We start from the raw sequence: 18,023 nt of genomic DNA on the forward strand, positions 1-18,023 counted from the left end.
GAGCAGTCGTTATCCCGAATTATTAGGTACGTCTTAATTTCGAAGACGAAATTTTATTTAAGGGGGGAAGATTTGTGACGTCCGAAAGCCAACCTACGTAAACCACATGCATGCAAATGAATTAAATTTCATAATTTTTTAATTTAATTTATTTTAAATTCTCAAGGATTATTAATATTATTAAATATGATTAATTTTTTCTAAAAATGATAGAGTTCGAATTATTTTACGATATAAGCTCGATTTTATTCGGAAAGCCGGTTTTGGGCAAATGATGAACATTTAAAAGATCAAAATTATTATTTTCGAAAACTAAATTTTATAAACTTTTATTTTTTCAATTAAATAGGTGTTATTGGGCCTAATTTAGTTAGGATTAGTAGGCCTAATTGAACCTAAACTCAAATCTAAACCCATTAACATGCAAATTAAAAATTATAAAAAGGATTCCTAGGTTATTTGAATCACATAGCAGCCGAAATCACACACTATACATATACTAAAATTCGAAATATTGGAGACGGAGAAAATAAGGACTCTTAGTCGCCCGTTCGACCTTATTTGTGCCCCACGCCGAGGATCGCATATTCAAGCGTTCTAAAATGAAAAGGCATGTTTCTTAAATCTTTGACGCATCATTCAATTCATATTATGCATTTTTTGTTTATTTTTCATTAAAAATATTGATGTTCAAGCTGTTTTGACGATTATTTTTAAAGTTTTGAAGATTTTTACGTGCATAAGAATGTGTTATGATTTCCAACGAGTACGCTGCCAACATAGTATGTTTAAGTGCTATAACAAGGACCGTCTAGGCATGAGACGAGCGCTAGACAGGGTCAGAAGGGGCCGTGCATAGCTAATGTTTAGAACCTAGGGTTTTCATGGTGCATGTGCACGTAGGGCCTCGCCTAAGGGAAAAGGGCATGCGGCTCAACCAGGTCTTAGGTAAAGGGTCGTGTTGGATGTGACTAAGGGCTAGGAAGAGTCCTAGCATGGTTTGGACCCAAGGACGACCGGTAGAGAAGAGTCCACGGTTGCATGGACTCTTAGCATGCATGCGGCGGGCTGTTGTTGCGGGTAGGGGTCACGCTGATGGCTAGGATGGCTAGGTTGGGTTGGAGCATGGTCCAGTGATGGCTAGGGTACGGTGGAGTCGGTGGTTAAGCAAGTGCAAGAGTCCTACTCGAGTAGAGTCCTAGGGAAGCAAGGAAAAATACGGGGGAACTCGCGCAGTTGGTTCCTTGATTGAGCGGTTAGGTGCGTTGGTCCAGAGGGTTCAGTAGTGTCCCTAGGGGCTCTTGTCAGGGTTTGGCTCAAGTTGGCTCGGTAGTGGCTCGCTGCATTTGTGCCGTGGCTTGATGGGGTGAGCTAGGGTTCAGATTCTCGAGTCTAATGGAAAAGGGCTCAAACCATGGTCCACAGGGGTCGATTAATGCTTCACGAGGGTATTGTAGGTGTACAAAGATTATGTTTAAAAATTGAGAAAAAAAATATTTCAGTTTGAATTAATCGGGAATTAAATGCTTTACGAATTATTAATTAAAACATTAAATCAAAGAGCTCGAGTTTACGTAAATAAAAATATTAAAAATTAAGTTTAAGATTAGATATTTATTTGGGATGGTTTAGATTCATAAACGTAAGAAAAAGTAAAAAAAAAAGAAGAGAAATTTTAAGTCTAGGGGCAAAACGGTCATTTTATACTTGGGTAGTATGAAAAAGGTTAGCATTGTCCTGAGGAATCATAACACATATTAAATGATATTTTTGAATGTTAATGATGAAAATAAGAAAATTTTTTGATTTACGGTAAAACAATGAATTTTTTGCTGTTAAAATGTTTTTTTTTCAAATGTGGAAAGTAAACGATATTTATGATGAAAAAGAAAAGGGAAAATATTTTGAAGGATGTGAATTGACTGTGACATAAAAGATACGATATATGATTTTTGGGAATATCGTGAGATAGAAGTCTCCAGAGAAAGCCCGTTTACGAGAAAAGGCCCAAAAGGAGCCCAATGATTCGTATTTTCATTTTTACGTCGGTGCCTGGTACCCGTCCCCATGCGCAATGGTGAACTGAGACTAATCAGTCGACTAGAGGATAAAGGCTAGTCACTTTCAAGGATCAAACTTCACCTAAAATTATAAATGATTGAAAGCTTTACGATTTGACGATTTATGATTAAATTATGCTTACAAATTTATTTTGAATAAAAGTATGATTTTAAATGCATGTGCTTGTATAAGTATTATTTGTTACTCGTGTTTAGAACATGCTGAGTCATTAGACTCACTAGATTTGATTGCTGCAGTTGATTATGAAATTGAGGGAGGCGCTGACGCTTGCGTAGATCGAGTTCGGCAGTACAATCCCGATGGACATTTATTTTCCGTATTAGCTTGATTGTTAAAGTTTAAAAAGATTTTTGTTAATGATTTATTAGAGATTTTTATGCTTTATTTTGATGTTAGTGGATCTTGTTAAAGGCCGACGTACGATTTTTTGGTTAATTGATGATTTAGATATTTTTATGCATTTGAGATTTTTTAATGTTAAACTATTTGATTTATGGAAGTGTTAAGTTATTTTTAAATGGTGAATTTCGAAATGATGTAAAAAAAAAAAATTTAGTAGAATTTTAAAGTTTAATAGTAGTGGACGTTACACTATATTTTGCCAAGGTCTACGTACTATTAAAAAGAATTCGTTTATTTTTAATATTGCAATTTGTCTATTTAATGGACTTCATCCAAACATTCTACTCTCTTAGAATCTCGTTGTTTTCTTAGATATTTGGTTTAAAAAACTTTGAGAGCCTCGCTAACAAGTCAAGCTGAATTTCTAAAGCACATTGTTATAGTTTATATATGATCATTGAGCAGGGGCGGATTTAGTGTAGGGCGAACGGGGGCCACGGCCCCCCCAAAAAATTTAAAAAAAAATTTTAGCGACGGTTGTGACGGAAACCGTCGCAAAATCTGCGACGGTTTTATCAACAACCGTCGCTATATGGCAGCCACGGCCCCCCCAAAAATTTTAAAACATTTTTTTAGCGACGGTTTTATCGATAAAACCGTCGCAAAATATAGCGACGGTTTTTGAGAAAACCGTCGCAAAATATACTAATCGGCCCCCCCAATCCCAAGATCCTAGATCCGCCCCTGTCATTGAGGATCACTTTTTGCTAAGTCTATTCTAAAATCATTGTAATTGTGAGAAAGAATCTTTATACAGATATTGTTTTGAGTTGAGTTTAAGTAGGATTTTTAATAGGCCATTGGATAGACATGCTGAGTGAGGTTTTGCAAATTGCTTGAACTAACAAAAGTCTTTTGGTGATATTAAGAGTGTTTATGTAAGGTCCAAAGATAATATAATCCAACTACATGCAAATTTAGGAAAAATCGAAAATGACTAATGTAATTCTTTTAATTACATTTAGTAAATGTGATATGCATGTTTACATGTTTAAAATAAGGTTTTCTACTATGATGCATAAAAATATGTTTTTTAAGGGTTATTCGAGATACGATTAAATTGAGGAACGGAGACCGGAGACCATAAAGGGAAAATATTTTTATTTTAATTATTATTTTTAATTATTTAATATATGGTATATTTTAAATGGTATTTTAAAAAATTGTGGTTTTTGAGATGTTTTTACACGCCGACTCGTATTTTAAACCAGTTAATAGATTTTTGAGTGGAAGTTTAAGCCACTTCCTATTCGCGAGTGGAAATGGGAAAATATTACTATGGATTTTTTAGTGGGATTGCCAAGGACTGTTAAGGGATTTAATGTCATTTGGGTGGTAGTAGATCCTCTTATGAAATCAGCGCGCTTTCTACCTATTAAGACAACATTCACCATGACTCACTATGCAGAGCTGTACATCCGTGAGATATTCCGACTGCATGGAATTCTAGTGTCTGTTGTTTTTTACAGAGATCCGAGGTTCACATTGTCCTTCTAGAAGAGTCTACATTCAGCGATGAGAACGAGGTTGTTGTTCAGTATAGCGTTTCATCCTCAAAGCGATATTTAGTCCGAAAGGGTGATTCAAATTTTGGAGGATCTACTCTGAGCTTGTGTGATCGATTTCCAACGAAGTTGGGAACCGAAGTTACCTCTAGTGGAGTTCACCTATAACAATACCTACAAGTATTCTATAGGTATGGCTTCTTATGAGGTACTTTACGGGAGGAATGTACATCCGTGAGATATTCCGACTGCATGGAATTCTAGTGTCTGTTGTTTTTTACAGAGATCCGAGGTTCACATTGTCCTTCTAGAAGAGTCTACATTCAGCGATGAGAACGAGGTTGTTTTTCAGTATAGCGTTTCATCCTCAAAGCGATATTTAGTCCGAAAGGGTGATTCAAATTTTGGTGGATCTACTCTGAGCTTGTGTGATCGATTTCCAACGAAGTTGGGAACCGAAGTTACCTCTAGTGGAGTTCACCTATAACAATACCTACAAGTATTCTATAGGTATGGCTTCTTATGAGGTACTTTACGGGAGGAATGTAGATCACCTATACATTAGGACGAGGTTTGTGAAAGAGGAGAATTTGGTCCGGACTTGATCAAGAAGACAGCAGAGCTAGTAGTCAAAAATCCGAGATAGGATGAATAATGCTCAAAGTCGCCAGAAAAGATACGCCGATAAGCGACGAAGGGAGCTAGAGTTCCAGTACGTGACTTCGTATTTGTGAAAGTAGCACCTATGAAGGGTGTTATGAGATTCAGTAAGAAATGAAAATTCAGTCCAAGGTTTATAGGACCATTTTAGATTTTAAAGAAGATTGGTACATGAGTCTATAGAGTGGCTTTGCCACCAATGCTAGCTGGAATGCATAATGGGTTCCACATCTCGATGCTACGAAAGTACATATCGAATCATTCACATGTACTGAATTATGAACCTCTGCATTTGACTCGAAAAATGTCATACGAGGAAAGACCTATACAAATTTTAGATAAGTGACGAAAGAAGGCTCTGAATTAAAGTTATTCAAATGGCAAAAATCAAGTGGCTAAATCATTCAGAGAAGGAAGAAATTAAGAATTTCCAAATAACTTCGGGTAGCGACTCCTTATGTCCGTCTCCGTTTCCCATGTAGCTTTCTTCTCTGAATGATCTAGCCACTTGATTTTTGCCATTTGATTAATTTATTTCAGAGAGACGAATTTCATTTAAGAAGGGATGAATGTAAGGTCCGAAATGTGATAACGTAATCCAACTGCATGCAAATCTAAGAAAAATGATTAATGGAATTATTTTAATTACATTTATCAAATATGATAGGCATGTTAAATGTTAAAATATGGTTTTATACTAGGATGCATAAAACCATGTTTTTAAAGGTTATTCAAGAGGCGATTGAAGAACAGAGATCATGGACGAAAAAGGGAATTTTTTTTATTAAATGATTATTTTTAATTAGTTAATATATGGTATATTTTAAATGGTATTTTTGAAAATGGTGGTTTTTGAGATGTTTTTACACGCCAACTCGCATTTTAAAATGGTAATCGATTTTTGACGAAAATAAGGACTTTTTGGGAACTCGACTAATATTTTCGAAAACTTTTCTAAACGAAATTTTTTACCTACACTATAATGAGCCTATTATAATAAGGTTATTGGGACTAAACTCCTGCCCAATTATTGATATAAAATTAATGAGTTTTTAAACCACAAAACTCTTCAACCGCATGTTTAAAACACTATAAACCTAGGGCTTTTGCTCTCTCCATCAGCAGAGTGTACACACAAATTTTTTGATGCAAATCCACGTGAAGTTGAAGGGAAATTTCATCAAGTTTCCTACCTCGTCTCTCCGCCAATGTCCATCGCGTCGATGATTGTTTTTCGTGCGTGAAATACGCAAAGGCACACCTTAATCTTCTTTACTCATCGTTCATAGCATATTATATGTTTTAATATATGTGGACATGAAAACATGATTCAATTTCTTTTATTTTCGTTTTAATCGCAAAATATGAACAAAACTTGAGTTTTTGTGTTTGTAAATTCATGATTGTGTAGCACAAAGCGGCTGCCATGATAGGGCTATGGGAAGGAATGTTTTTTCCACAAGTTTAAGGGTCCACAGATGCATATTTAAGGGTTGGAAAAGATAGGGCAACATGCTGAAGGAAAATTTATTTTTATGGGACTAGGGTTTTGGTTTTGAGGACTAGGAAGGAGAAGGCCATGTGCTGCTATAGGGTCACGTCTAGGGGTCCTATTAGGGTCTATTCACAGTCCTAGATGGCTTGAGGGAAGGCTGGTGCAAGGAGGAAGGGCAGTATGTTGAAGGGTGGTCGCGCGCATCATGTAGGATCGTGTTTGAGGGACTGTGGGTTATAGGTCATTTAAGCTCGGTCTAGGAGGGTCTCCAGGGGTCGGTCAAGGTCCTAAGATAGTCAACTAGGGTCTGGTTGGGTTGGCCATGTGCTAGGATCGAAGGAATTGAGGGTTGGTTCAAGTTAGGGTTTTCGAAATTGTGCAGAATTTTTCAGCAAGGTAGGCTTGTTCAAGGTTTTAAATGGCTTGAATTGGGTTGTATAGTTATGGTTAGGTGTTAATAAGCTATGGTTCAAATTTGGTTAAGTTTCAAGTTGATTTGGATGAAAATTGAGATGTAGGTTCAAGTTTTAAAACGAATTGCAAAATTAGTCGAGGTACTTAAGTTTATTTCTAAGAAATATTTATGGGTGTATTTTAATGTTTTATGGTAAGTTTGGATGGATTCGGGTCGTCGTTTTAAGGTTCAATGGTAATTTGGGAAAGTTGAGGTTTCAGGTGCAAAACAGTCATTTTACACTTGAAAAATGTTAGGCATTCTTACAGTGCCTTGAATGCTGTAATGAATGTTAAAATGTTATTTACAAGATTATGGAATTTTATGATGCAAAACGATAAATGCTAAAAGATGTGTTGTAAGTTTAAAAGAAAACTATATTATTGCATTTAATTTTATAAAGTGATAGAAACGAGGAAATTTGTTTGGAAAGAAGTAATTTAATTATGACGGTAGGGAAATGGGGATTCGTGAAGGACAAGGCCCTAGAGGGAGCTCGGTTGTTAGGACCCGGAATTTCCGATGCAAATCACGTAAGCAATAAAATTCAACCTTTAAATCCAAAACTTTTAAATAAAGAAGTTCAACAATAAACGTAAAATTTCAGCTCGAAAAGCTCAGAAAGAAGCTCAAAATAAACCAAAGCAATGCAAAACTATAAGAATTGAAGAGAATTCGCTCGGAAGAAGAAACCCTTAGCTCACAAGCTAAAATCCTCAGCTCAATGAAACTCATTGATGCTTGTCCTAAAAGAGACAAAAATCCAGCCATGAAAGGAGCTAAAAATATGACATAATCATTGTGTAAGGAGTGACCTTTGAATGCACCAAGGTGACCCTCGGTTGTGGATTATCTTTCACCACTTGGAGGCTATTTGGACCATCATCCCTGGGAAATTGAAGAGTCACATTTCGGCTAATGGAGGGCAAAGGAAAAAGAATTTTTCCACCTATAAATAAGGCCTCATATGGTGAAGAAAGTGTTACAAAAATTCCTCCCAAAAAAATTCAAGATTTCAAACCCTCCATATCAAAGCATCTCTCGGCCGACGCTACCAAAGGAGAAGAAGGAAGAGTCGTGCCGGTTATTTCTGTATAACCCGTTAAATCAGATTACATATAAGCCATGCATTATTACTATTATTTAAATTAAAAGGATTTTTATGCATGTGGGTTTAAATTCTTTCTCTTTAAATTTATTAAGTTATGATTATTTATTTTTCGCAGAAATTTAGTTTTATCTTTTCAGTTAAATAAGCGATGCCGGACTTTAGTCGCAGCATTGAGATAAAATTTAATAATAATAAAATATTCCTAGAATTTTATTTAAGATAAAAAAAATGATTTATTTTAATGTAAAATAAGGTTTAAGGATTTAATTAATTAATTGGAGTTAAGTTAGTAAATAAGTTCTTTTTGTCCAATAACTAATTAAAAGCCTAAATTAAAATGTGTGACCAATTGAGATAAGTTAATCTAGGCTTATTTTATTTAATAAATTGTAACTTAACATGTTAGTAATTTATTTCAAGACTTAGCCATGCATGCAAGAAAATCACTATCTCAAATTAATTTATTTCACTAAAATACACAATAAGTGTTTAAAACTTTAAAGTGTTAAAATTCATAATTAAGAAATATTTTTCCCCCAATTTATTTGCAAAATTCGGCCACCTCCCTTGTAGATTTAAAAATGTTTGATAATTCACCATTTTGATTCATTTCCTTATCTTTTCTTGGTAAGATAATTCCCTCACTTTTAACCACCAAAAATTAATAATTAAGCAATATTTCCACCTTAATTTGATAAGAATATTTCGGCCATCACCCATTAAATCTCCCTCAGTCAAATCATTTCCTTAACTCTCAAACTCAAGGACAGAAAATTTGTCTCTTGCCATTAAAATCTCCAATCATCTTGCAACTTCCTCATTCACTTCCTAGACTTCATTATCCCTCACCATTCCACCGAAATTTCAGAAGAAAAACCTCTAAACAATCGTGAAGCAACAAGAGAGAAATAAGAGAGAAAAGTAGAAAGAAAAGAGGACTTCGTCTCCGCCGCGCCGTGTTCGTTGTAGTGTTTGTTTTCCTTCAAAACAAATTCAAGGCATGTCTATATTATTCTTTTCTCTTCAATCAAGTCATATAAATATTTTAAACCATGTTATGTTCATGAATCTTGAAGCAAAAACCGAAGTTTGCAACTTTCAAATAAAATTCTATGCAGATTTTTTTCGGCTTCCCTTGTGTGCTTCACGGGTTGGCTTGTTTTTGTGATTTCAAGGTGTGGCTCGGTTCCAGTCATTCAAGTCTGCATCTATGCATGTTATAGGGTGTGTTAGGGATGTTTTGGTCCATTGGTTTAAGCCCTTTCGCCACAGTAACCCGCAGTTGATAGAAACTCTCTATAGTTGCAATTTTTGAGTCTCGATTTTCTTGTTGGTTGCCTAAGGTGAGAGTTTGGATCATGGTTGGCCCAGGGCCTGTAACCATGGTTAGAACCCTTACTTAGCATGTCTAGGACATGACCAAGATGACCTTTCATGGCTTGGTTCATGGTCCCATCGATTTTTAAAACAAAACAACACAAGTGTCCCTCGGTTTCTTTTTCTGTTTTGGGTGAGTGAGTTTCGACTTTTAGGGTGTTGGGTGGATCTTGGTTGGCTTCTATCCTTTAGTCATGGTTCACACAATACCTCATGATATCTAGATCAAGCCATGGTTGATCACATGGCCAATGGAATGACCAAGAAAAGAAGTGAAGCAATACACCCCCCACGGTACAGCATGGTGTTCTCGGGTGGAGCTTCGGATTGTCGTAGGTTGGATTGTGTTTGGCCTAGGGCCCTTATCCATGGTTCAAACCACACCTTAGGATGTTGGAAGAGGCTATGGTTGGTGGCTCAAGCCCCAATGGCCATTAGCCTTGAAATTGAAGCGAGGCAAGAACAATTGCTGCCACTGGAATTGGACAGCAACTTTGTCTTCAGTTCAGAGGTCATGTTTCAGTTCTTGGTTGGCTTTTAATCTATCGCCTTGAACTGGACAGTACCACATTGAGTTAGGAAGGCCTTGTTTTTGGCCGTTTGTTATTTGGTTAAGTTTAGAAGTCGTACGAGAATTTACGGTGAAATGTGCCAAAGTGACTCTCGAAAGAGCGTTTTACAATTTATGCCTCCATTCATCGTTTTCGTGTATTACAGCCCTAGGGATATGTTTTCCAGTATTTTAAGTGTATTTTAATCATGACTAAATGATGGTTCAGGTCGGTACGGAGTCATGGTTGAATACTAAGGTTGTTGGCATAATTGTCTTGTTTTTGGTTCGATTATGAAGTGTTGGTCAAGTTAAGTTTAATTTCATGTTTCTAATGTTAGAATTAGGTCGCAGCGAGCCTGGGAACGGTTCAACCCCTTTCGGTAAAACAGGGTTATAATTATATTTTTGTGCAAAATATAAAATATTTATTTTTGAGATATATGCAATATGTCTTGTGGTCAACTTACGCTTATGAGATTGCTTCATCCGGAGAGTTACGACCGGTTTATGTTTATGTATGGGTACGGACATCCAGTGCAAGGGCTGTGGTGATATCTACCGTCCAGTATATTGTGGTTTATTCTGATAAGACGATTCATGTTATGTTATGGGCCACTTGCGTAGAACATTATCTCTACAGAAAATTACGATACGATATGTTATGACAGAGCTCTATCGAGCAAAGTTTTTACGTACGATTTTTCAGATATGCACGTATTTATAATTATACATGACACGATTTTCACCTTATACTTTACGATAGGATATTTTTATGTTACGCGAAATTTTATGATTTATTTACTTGTTATTCACGATATATGCATGCTGAGTCTTTAGACTCGCTAGACTCACAAGACTTGATTGTTGTAGGTACTGATGAGGTCGAGACCGAGGGCAAGGACTAGTGAGGTAGCTTGAGTCGGCAGTATTAGGAACCCGAGGACCTCATTTTTATCATTTACTATTTATGCTCAAACTCAGTTTTTACTTTTACGAATTATTTTTAAGTTGTGGTTTGAAAACAATATTTGCTTCAACTGTTATTAAATATTAAATCTTTTTATCAAGTTTATTTTATTAACGAGGCATGTTATTTATTTAAAAGAAAAATTTTAAATAATTTCGCAAATTTACAAATACGAAATACGGGCCTCTACTGTTGATATCAGAGCCTATGTTCTTGTAAAGGGTTGTACTACTACTGACCTCGAGAAGCTCACGAAGTCACGTCTTCGGTCTGTAAGTTTTACGTTTACGCATTTCGTTTAAAGCATGAAATATTTTAACAACATGTTTTCATGAAATATTTTATGTTCAGATTATGATTATGCAGTATTTATTTAAATATAAAGAAATAATAGAAATTATGCATGTTAGTTACGTATGGGTTATGTATTGAACAGTATGCCTCCTAGACGCATTCCTGAGCCGTGAGAGATGATGAGCATCGTCATGAGGACGGTGAGGGTCATAGGCAGGAGAGAGATTTACCACCACCCCCTCCGCCAGACATGAATGCCCAGATGCTAGCTGGAATGACACAGTTCTTCACACAGTTTGCGGGGAACAATGCTGGGGTAGCCAGGAAGACGGGGCCTGAGGCTACCTATGAGCGGTTCATGAAGATGTGACCGAAGGAGTTCTCAGGGACGACATATCTCATGATTTCCGAGGGCTGGATTAAGTCCCTTGAGGTTATGTTCGAGTTCATGGGGCTTGGAGATGAGGACAGAGTTCGTTGTACGACCTATCTGTTTGGGGTAGACGCCCGCTTATGGTGGGAAGGAGCATCCGTAGCCTTGAATGTGACTGATCTGAGCTGGACGCGCTTTACAGAGGTATTCTACTCCAAATATTTTACTGACGAGGTGCGTTCTAGGTTGACCATGGAATTTATGACCCTGAGACAGGGTGACGTGACTGTTACGGAGTTCATCCGTAAGTTTGAGAGGGGTTGCCATTTCGTACCCCTGATTGCCAATGATGCGGGAGCAAAGTTGAGACAGTTTATGGATGGTCTACGGCCGATCTTGCGCCGTGATGTTAGGGTGGCTGGCCCTACTACCTATGACATCGCTGTCTCCAGAGCTCTAGCTACAGAGCAGGATCTAATTGATATTGAGAGAGATCGCCAGGACAAGCGACCAGTCCAAGTGCCGCACCTCACTCCTCAACAGCAGCATTAGAGTAAGAGGCCTTTCCACGGCCCATTCAGGAACACAGGACAGCATCAGCAGCAGGGACGGGCAGTCCCGAGGACCGTAGAGTAACCAATCTGTGCTAAGTGCACGTGCCATCACGCTGGATCCTGTATGTACGGCTCATGGAAGTGCTACAAGTGTGGTAGTCCTGACCACTTGCTGAAGTATTTCCCGCAGGGGAGTCTACCTACCCAAGGCAGAGTTTTTGCTCTCCATGCAGCGGAGACAAACCCGGAGACGTGCTCTTGACAGGTATCTTAAAGTTTTAAGTTTACATTTGAAAGTTATTGTTTCGGGGGTTTGGGTTGAGATCCTGAACTTATAATTGGATATAAGATTGCATGTTCTAATCATTGTGGCTTTCGGGAATTTACATTAGAAGAACTTTGACCTTCGCATGTTTATAAGTTAAGTTCTAGAAATTATTGGGTTCAGCTTGATGTTCCAACTTTTCAGGGAGAATTTTTATAGCTGGTTCAGCTACGAATGCCTTGATAGATTCAGGGACTACTCATTCGTTCATTTCGGAGACCTTTGTTAATTTCCTCCAGATCAAGACCATTGGGCTAGATGTGGCATATTCAGTAGTGTTGCCTTCTGGAGAGGAGCTGGCAGCTACTAATGTGATCCGAGACATAGACCTCAAACTTCATGGTAATCTCGTTTATGCGGATCTGATCGTACTGCCGATGCAAGAGTTTGATATCATTCTGGGTATGGACTGGCTATTAAGGAACCGAGTTTTGATTGACTTCCAGAGGAGATCTGTTCTAGTTCGACCGCATTGGGAGAGAGCAGTTTTTTTCGAACCTGACAGGTACTTTCCTTTATTGCGCATTATACCTTGTGTCCAGGCTTGGAAGCTTATGCGTAGAGGGTGTCGAGCATTTTTAGTGACTTTTGTATCTGTTCCCGAGACACACAGTCAGTCAGCCTCCGACGTCCCAATTGTCAGAGTCTTTCTAGACGTTTTTCCTGACGACGTCTCTGGTATGCCACCTGTGCGGGAAGTGGAGTTTTCTATTGTGTCAGGTACCGCACCGATATAAAAAGTACCGTACTGATTAGCACCGACAGAGATGGCAGAACTCAAGAAGCAGATTCAGGAACTTCTCGACAAGTAGTTCATTCGCCCGAGTTTTTCACCATGGGGCACGCCAGTCTTGTTTGTGAAGAAGAAGGATGGTACGATGAGGCTTTGCATTGATTACTGGGAGTTGAACAGGCTTACAGTGAAGAACAAATAGCCACTCCCGAGGATTGAAGATTTATTTAATCAGTTGCAGGGAGCTTCAGTGTTCTGATAGATTGATCTGCGTTCTGGTTATCACTAGTTGAGGGTGAAAGACGCCGATGTTCTCAAAACTTCTTTTAGGACTCGATATGGACACTTCGAGTTCTTTGTGATGCCGTTCGGTCTGACTAATGCGCAAACGATCTTCATGGATCTCATGAATCGCATATTTCAACCATATCTCGATCAGTTCGTGATATTATTCACAGACGAAATTCTCGTCTACTCAAAGAATCAAGAGGATCACAGCAGACATCTGACAGTAGTTTTGCAGACCGTGCGAAAGCATAAGCTATTCATGAAGTTCAGTAAGTGCGAGTTCTGGTTAAGGAAGGTGGCATTCTTAGGCCACATCCTTTCTAGTAGCGCTATCGAGGTAGTTCCAGCGAAAGTTGCAGCAGTCAGAGATTGGGTTGTGCCGCAGAATGCATCAGAGATCCGTAGTTTCCTTGGGCTAGCAGGATATTATCGGAAGTTTATCCAAGGATTCTCCTCTATCGCAGTTCCACTCACGTCGTTGACAAAGAAAATGCAAAATTTGTGTGGAGCGATGAGTGTCAGAAGAGCTTCGATACTTTGAAGCAAGCTCTTATCTCAACACCAGTATTGGCCATGCCGTCAGGGCCCGGAGACTTTATTTTTTTATACCGATGCTTCGAAGCTCGGTTTAGGCGAAGTGTTGATGTAGCATGGAAACGTGATAGTGTATGCTTCTCGGCAGTTGAAAATCCATGAGAAGAACTACACTACCCACAATTTACATTTGGGAGCCGTAGTTTTTGCATTGAAGATTTGGAGGCATTATTTCTACGGAGAGAAGTGCCAGATCTTTACCGACCATAAGAGCATCAAGTACTTCTTTACGCAGAAAGAGCTGAATATGCGTCAGAGGCGTTGGTTGGAGCTAGTGAAGGACTATGACTGTGACATTAGCTACCACCCAGGCAAAGCTAATGCAGTTTCGGATGCACTGAGCAGGAAAGTCGCAGTGATGGCTCATTTGGTGATTCCGAGAACTCTTCAGTTTGAGATGCAGAGGTTTGACCTAGAGACTTATCCTCGAGGTAGAGTTCCCTGTCTATCTACTTTGACGATTCAGTCTTCTCTTCTAGACCGTATTCGCAGTGGGCAGTCAGCAGATGAGCAGTTGGCCAAGTGGAGGCAGAGAGATGAGGCCAAGGGCAGTATTGTGTATACAGTTAGCGACGGTATTGTGAGATATCGAGATAGAATGTGGGTTCTTAACAGTGATTCTATTCGAGCAGATATTTTATCCGAGGCCCACATGTCGTCGTACTCTATTCATCCTTGGATTACGAAGATGTACAAAGACCTGCAGTTGTTGTATTGGTGGCCCGGAATGAAGAAGGATATCAGACGTTTTGTATCCGAGTGTCTGACGTGCCAGCTAGTGAAAGCGGAGCATCAGAGACCAGCAAGCTTGCAGAAGCGTCTTCCTATTCCCGAGTGGAAGTGGGAGAATATTATCATGGACTTCGTGGTAGGTTTGCCGAAGTCAGCAAGAGGATCAAATGCTATCTGGGTAATTGTTGATCGTCTTACCAAATCCTCACACTTCTTACCTATTAATACAACTTTCACCATGATTCAGTATGTAGAGCTGTATATCCGAGAGATAGTCAGACTTCATGGTATTCCCGTTTCTATAGTGTCTGACCGAGATCCTAGATTCACTTCCTCCTTTTGGAAGAGTCTGCATTCAGTTGTAGGTACGAAGTTGTTGTTCAGCACAGCCTTCCATCCTCAGATAGATGGTCAGTCAGAGAGAAGTATCCAGAGTTTGGAGGATATTCTCCGTGCATGTGTCATCGATTTCTCAGGGAGTTGGGAGTCTAAGTTGCCATTGATAGAGTTCACCTATAACAACAGTTTTGAGTCGTCCATAGGTATGGCTCCATATGAAGCACTGTACGCTCATTAGTGTAGATCTCCTATTCATTGGGATGAAGTATGGGAGAGATCAGAATTAGGTCTGGAGATTATTCAGCAGACTACCGATGTAGTAGTCAAGATCCGTGATAGGTCGAGGACTGCTCAGAGTCGACAGAAGAATTATGTGGATCAGAGGAGGAGAGATCTTGAGTTTGCCGTTGGCGACCACATTTTTGTGAAGATAGCACCTATGAAAGGTGTCATGCGGTTCGGGAAGAAAGGAAAGCTTAGTCCGAGATTCATCGGACCATTTGAGATCCTCGACAGGGTTGGGACGTTAGCTTATCGTGTTGCTCTTCCGCCGAATCTAGCCGGAGTACACAATATGTTCCACGTCTCTATGCTGAGGAAGTATATGGCGAACCTTTCGCATGTCTTGAATTTTGAACCGTTGCAGCTCACTCCAAACCTGTCTTATGAAGAAAGACCGGTGCAGATCTTAGGCAGATAGAAGAAGAAGCTTCGGAACAAACTGGTGAAGCTAGTGAAGGTAAAGTGGCTTAACCATTCGGAGGAGGAAGCCACGTGGGAATCTGAGCCAGAAATGAGGAGTCGGTTCCCTGAATTATTCGGTAAGTTTTAATTTCGAGGACGAAATTTCTTTTAAGGGGGGAGAGTTATAGAACCCATTAAATCAGATTACGTATAAGCCATGCATAATTACTATTATTTAAATTAGAAGGATTTTTATGCATGAGGGTTTAAATTCTCTCTTTAAATTCATTAAGTTATGATTATTTATTTTTCGCACAAGTTTAGTTTTATATTTTCAGTTAAATAAGCGAGGCCGGACTGGAGTCGGAGCATTGATATAAAATTTAATAATAAGAAAATATTCCTAGAATTTTATTTAAGATAAAGAATGATTTATTTTAATGTAAAAGAAGGTTTAAGGATTTATTTAATTAATTGGAGTTAAGTTAGTAAATAAGTTCTTTTTGTTCAATAATTAATTAAAAGCCTAAATTAAAATGTGTGACCAATTGAGATAAGTTAATCTAGGCTTATTTTATTTAAAGAATTGTAACTTAACATGTTAGTAATTTATTTCAAAACTTAGCCATGCATGCATGAAAATTACTATCCCAAATTAATTTATTTATTTCTCTAGAATACACAATAAGTGTTTAAAACTTTAAAGAGTTAAAATTCATAATTAAGCAATATTTTTCTCCCATTTAATTTGAAAAATTCGGCATTCTCCCTTGTAGATTTAAAAATGTTTGACAACTCACCATTTTGATTCATTTCCTTATCGTTTTTTGGTAAGATAATTCCCTCACTTTTAATCACCAAAAATTAATAATTAAGCAATATTTCTACCTTAATTTTATAAGAATATTTCGGCCATCACCCATTAAATCTCCCTCGGTCAAATCATTTCCTTATCTCTCAAACTCAAGGATAGAAAAGTTTGAATCTTGCCATTCAAATCTCCAATCATCTTGCAACTTCCTCATTCACTTCCTAGCCTTCATTCTCCCTCACCATTCCACCAAAATTTCAGAAGAAAAACCTCTAAAAAATCGTGAAGCAACAAGAGAGAAATAAGAGAAAAAAGTAGAAAGAAAAGAGGACTCTGTCTCCGCCGCGCCGTGTTCGTCGTAGTGTTTGTTTTTCTTCAAAAAACATTCAAGGCATGTCTGTATTATTCTTTTCTCTTCAATCAAGTCATATACATATTTTAAACCATGTTATATTCATGAATTTTGAAACAAAAACCAAAATTTGTTAGCAACTTTCAAATAAAATTCTATGCAGTTTTTTTTCGGCTTCCCTTGTGTGCTTCACGGGTTGGCTTGTTTTTGCGATTTAAGGGTGTGTCTCGGTTCCAGGCATTCAAGGCTTCATCTAGTCATGTTATAGGGTGTGTTAGGGAGCTTTTGGTCCATTGGTTTAAGCCCTTTCGCCCCAGTAACCCGCAGTTGACAGCAACTCTCCATAGTTGCAATTTTTGAGTCTCGATTTTCTTGTTGGTTGCCTAAGGTGAGAGTTTGGATCATGGTTGGCCCAAGGATTGTAACCATGGTTAGAACCCTTCCTTAGCATGTCTAGGACATGACCAAGATGACTTTTCATGGCTTGGTTCATGGTCCCATCAGTTTTTAAAACAAAACAACACAAGTGTCCCTCGGTTTCTTTTTCTTTTTTGGGTGAGTGAGTTTTGACTTTTAGGGTGTTGGGTGGATCTTGGTTGGCTTCTTGCCCTTAGCCATAGTTCACACAATAACTCATGATGTCTAGATCAAGCCATGGTCGATCACATGGCCAATGGAATGACCAGGACAACAAGTGAAGCAATACACCCCCCCCCCCCCCCCCGACGGTATAGCATGGTGTTCTCGGGTGGAGATTTGGATTGTCTTAGGTGATTGTTTGGATTTTGTTTGGCCTAGGGTCCTTATCCATGGTTCAAGCCACACCTTAGGATGTTGGGAAGAGGCTCTGGTTGGTGGTTCAAGCCCCAATGGCCATTAGCCTTGAAGTCGAAGCGAGGCAAGAACAGTTGCTGCCGCTGGAATTGGACAGCAACTTTGTCTTCGGTTCAGAGGTCATGTTCGAGTTCTTGGTTGGATTTTAATCTATCGCCTTGAACTGGACAGTACCACATTGAGTTAGGAAGGCCATGTTTTTGGCCGTTTGTTATTTGGTTAAGTTTAGAAGTCGTACGAGAATTTACGGTGTAATGTGCCAAAGTGACTCTCGAAAGACCGTTTTACAATTTATGCCTCCATTCATCATTTTCGTGTATTAGAGCCCAAGGGATATTTTTTCCAGTATTTTAAGTGTATTTTATTCATGACTAAATGATGGTTCGATGTTGGTTCGGGTTGATACGGAGTCAGGGTTGAATACTAAGGTTGTTGGGCGTAATTGTCTCGTTTTTTGTTCGATTATGAAGTGTTGTTCAAGTTAAGTTTAATTGCATGTTTCTC

The sequence above is a fragment of the Primulina eburnea genome, chromosome 2 (genome assembly GCF_022965805.1).
Source record: "Primulina eburnea isolate SZY01 chromosome 2, ASM2296580v1, whole genome shotgun sequence".
NCBI classification, from domain to species: Eukaryota; Viridiplantae; Streptophyta; class Magnoliopsida; order Lamiales; family Gesneriaceae; genus Primulina; species Primulina eburnea.